This window comes from Myotis davidii, unplaced genomic scaffold, assembly GCF_000327345.1.
Source record: "Myotis davidii unplaced genomic scaffold, ASM32734v1 scaffold655, whole genome shotgun sequence".
NCBI classification, from domain to species: Eukaryota; Metazoa; Chordata; class Mammalia; order Chiroptera; family Vespertilionidae; genus Myotis; species Myotis davidii.
Window position 1 is genome coordinate 3,892,275 of NW_006287547.1, and position 4,552 is coordinate 3,896,826.

Consider the following 4,552-nt stretch of genomic DNA (forward strand, 5'->3'; position numbering starts at 1 on the left):
CAACAATTCAAACTGTCTCTGCATATTATGTCCAATTGCAGCATCCTTGAGGAGCAGAGTAGGCCAGTTAGTTATCCTGAGACATACAGATGTCTCCCAACTCGTCCCATCGTGATGGGCGGTTCTGATCTTCTCCCTCGTCAGCCAGCTCTTCTTCGGCTTCTCCCACTTCGTTCTCCTCGCACTCTTCATCCCGAGGGAAATCTGTCTCCTGTCTCTGATCTACACCTTCTTGCCTTCCTGGCCGTGGTTTATCTGCACATTCTACACAAATACCACAGCGTCGAGATCCATGTCTGATTCCAACACTGGCAGCTAATATGAAGAGCTTCTTACACACCATACATTTGTATTAGATATCCTTTTTATGCACCAAGGAATGTCTTTTTACATGCTCTCTGCGAGTAAACAGTTTTCCACAAATCTCACAGCTAAAGGATCTGACTCCCGTATGAATGAGCAAATGCCTTTTTAGTGTTCGTCTGTATTTGGCTACATAGGTACAATGAGGGCATTTTAACTTGTTCATGTTTAGAGATGATTCACCATTTTCCCAAGTTTCTTGTTTTGGCCAAGATTTAGGCAACAACCCATACTTGTAATCGTTTGCAGCACCTGGTAGCAAGCCATACTTGAAATTGTTTGAAGTACCTGGTAGCAATCCATACTTGAAATCATGTGAAGTACCAGCATCGCCTGCATTCTGCCCCAAGCTGGCTTCTGCCAGCACGTTTGCGCTCACATTCCTGTCACAGTCCGGCCCCGGGAGCAGAGCACCGTCCAGATCTTCCTTAATGAATGAGCAATCTTCTAAACTTGTTTCATTATTAGGTGGTATATTATCAATAAATCTCTTCGGAGTTTGGTTTTGAATGAGCAATCTTCTAAACTTGTTTCATTATTAGGTGGTATATTATCAATAAATCTCTTCGGAGTTTGGTTTTTCCTCCTTCTTTTGTTGCCAGTTTCTTGAATTCCCTGGGAGCCCATATTATTCCAAATAAACACTTTTGTTTGACGTGGGGCTTCACTCTCAGCCAATTCAGGTGAACCATCCTGGACCCAACCACTGTCATTCATGTGGTAGTTCTCCATTTGGCCCTCATCGACATTGCAACCATCATTTTCAGTTTTTGCATTACTTGCCAAATTGGTAAGATTCCACGTTGCCCCAAAACTGGCAATTTTTTGATCCCGTGATGAAGACAGACCATCTCTACTGACTGGTTTTCTGCTGCTATAGTCCACAACTGCAGACTCCGGAGCTTCAGATTTAATGCTTATATTTAAGGCATCTTTGATGAAATTTCGGCAAGTCTGAACAACTTCGCTCATCTGCAGATAGCTGGCCACAGTCATCACTTCTATGGCATTTTGACTCGTGAGCACCAGGTTACCAGAGTACAGGAAGTCCAAGATGACGGAGAAACCTTGAACTGCAGCAATATCTAAGTGGGTAGTATTGTTTTGGTTAGGGCTTTCTATGTTGGAAACGCAATATAAAGTCTTAAAGAAACGGCTGCCTGCAACCAGGATGTTCTTATGAGCTTTGAAGATTTTTCCGCTCACCACAATGCTGACAACACAAAGAATACCTTTCTTTCTCTGCTCGTTTAATTGTCGAAGAAGTTGACAGCAATAAGAGTTTTCATTTGGCCTACTATTGAAGTCACAGTATCCCTCTTCTGAAGGTATTTCTGATTCCTGGGCGTTGGCTTCGTGGAGCTTGTGCTCTGTGGAGACGTGGTGCCGCAGGAGCAGGGTTTTCTTGTAGTTGCGGGTCCCTCGCGACAGCTCGTCGTGGCCCCCGGGGGGGAGGTCCCCACCACGGCCGTCTGAGGGCGTCTTCTGGCACCAGGCGCAGGACATGAGGCCAGTGTCCTTGCAGTAGCGCAGCCAGGGGAAGTCCCGCAGCCAGGCCTCCTGGAAGGAGGTCTCCAGCTTCTGCAGCAGGGACTTGGGCCGCACGAGCGGGAGGTGTGCCATTTGTTGGGGTCCAACCCCAGCAGGTCCAGGGGTTCCCAAAGGTGTGGACGGAGTCAGTGAAGAATGAAGGACATGGAGGCAGCGTTCAGCTGCTAGGTTAATCTCCGTGTTCCATTACAAGGGCTATTCCAAGGTCACTGCTCTACTGATAGGCTACAAGGAAGTGACTGAAGGAGTTTATCCTACCCAGTAAAGGTTATGTCCTTCCCAGCCTCGCTGCTTGCCTTACCTGGGACTGCCCTGTGTCAGTGGGTCTCCAGGAGTATAGGCTTTGGTGCTTTCCCTGGTGGGCAGACTCCTGGGGATGTGGGCCCAAGTCCCAAATTTATTTCCAACAGTCTCAGTCCAAGTACTTCTTAAGTAGTACATGGTATTTCTGTAACACTAGGGGGTCTTACTGTAACACTAGGGTGTCATTCCCTTCCTTAGTCCTGTTAATTCCTAACTCCAGGGAAAAATCCCTACCTGGGGAAACAACCTTTCTCAGGGAGGTGGTCCTGGTTAAAACACATAACGCTAAGAGGGGGAGCAAACATATGCCATATATGCCAGGTCCCTTGAAACATAAGCTGTGCAGATGTTTCTTCCCTGCAGCTACTATGTCAAGCATCAAGGGTGGACCGGCTTCCAGCACTATAATAAAAATACTACAAATTGGGTGGCTTGATGAACAAATATTTATGTCTCACAGTCTGGAGCAGGGGGTCCTCAAACTACGGCCCACGGGCCACATGCAAATACAAATATTATATTTGTTCCCTTTTTGTTTTTTTACTTCAAAATAAGATATGTGCAGTGTGCATAGGAATTTGTTCATAGTTTTTTTTTTTAAACTATAGTCCGGCCCTCCAATGGTCTGAGGGACAGTGAACTGTCCTCCTGTTTAAAAAGTTTGAGGACCCCTGGTCTGGAGTCTCAGAAGTCCAAAATTGAGGTGCCAACAGATTTGTGTCTAGTGAGGACCTGCATCACAGTTTATAGACTGCCACCCTCTCACTGTGCTCTCACATGGCAGAAGAAGCAAGAGAGCTCTCTGATGTCTCTCTTTTAAGAGAAATAATCCCATTCCTGAGGGCTCTCCCCTCATGATCCAATCACTTACCAAAGGCCCCACCTCCAAATACCATCACATTAGGGGATAAGATTTCAACATACACATTTTGGGGGTACAAATAATGAGTCCATAACACATATCCTTCCATGACCAAAGCTGAAAACTCATTTCTGCTTCATCAGCATTGACGTGGATCAGGAGTATGTATTACCTGAAAAAAATACCGTCAACAACTTCACAATTATCACTGCAAATAACAGCTAACACTTGCAGTCTGCTAGATCAAGCCTCGTTCTAACTGGTCTACATATATTAACTCATTTTTCACCATACGAATTTGTTAATTGGTACTATGATTAGCCCTAAATTTCAGATGAAGAAACAGAAATACAACATAGGGTACATTTTTTATGGTCACACAATTAAGTGGTGGAAAAGGGTTTCAGACACAAGCAGCACCTGTCTGAGGATCTGTGCACCTAGCGCAGATCTTAAAATTTATTCTTAAAATGTATTCCATTGGGATTTTGTCATCTTTGTTGTCAGTTATGGGATGATCCTTCCAGAGGAAAACATACCCTGGCAGCTGAGGAGAAAATGATGGGAAATCTATCTGAGAGCAAGAAAAAATAGTTCATTGATAGTTCTTACCATGATGTATTAGAAGGAAGAATGAATCAAAAATTGTTACATAAATAATATTTAATTAACATCAAAGCCTCTGATTGAAAATTGGTCTTGTTTGGGCTTTAATTGTATCAAAGTAATTTTAGGTTCACAAGAAAATTGAGAGGAAGGTACAGAAATTTCTCATTACCTCTTAACCCCACTGGAGCCAGTCTTTAAATTCTCCAAAATTAAAATTGTTTTCACATAATTTTATTGGAAACTTATGAAAATTTGAGCTATTCTACCTAAACCAATTTGAAACAACAAAACAATTAAAAACAGAAGTTAGATTTTTTTTTGTCATTTCAAGAAGACAATTATATTTTTTCTTTCAGATTCAATCTGCGAATGGAACTTAATATGAAATATTCTCATTTAGTACTTAGATAAGTAACATGTGTCAAATATCCTTTTATTAGTATATATAAATGAGCAGAAGGAAATTAAGCTACAACAGGCTTTTCCTATTAATACAGGAAATAATTGGCTTGGTATATCATCAATTACAGGAATTTAAACTGAACTACAGAGCATATAATGAAATAAAAAGACAGCAATAAAAAGAAATATTGCCATTTTCCACATATGGATGGGCCTAGAAGGTATTATGCTAAGTGAAATAAGTCAGACAAAGAAAGACAAATATTCTATAGCTTTACTTATATGAGAAATCTAAAAATTAAATTTAAAAATGAACAAAAAAACAAACAAAACAAAACAGAAACAGATTCATAGAGAGATCATAAGGATAGTTGCCCAAAAGAGGGAGATAAGTGAAAAAAGTGGAGAATCCTATGTAATAATAGCCTAATATACAAATTGTCCCCTCAACCAGGAGTTTGA

General features: G+C 41.7%; 1 pseudogene; it reads right to left on the minus strand.

The window, feature by feature from the left end:
• Positions 1–67: 67 nt before the first annotated feature.
• Positions 68–1,986, minus strand: LOC102769871 (annotated as a pseudogene).
• Between the last annotated feature and the right edge of the window lie 2,566 nt (positions 1,987–4,552).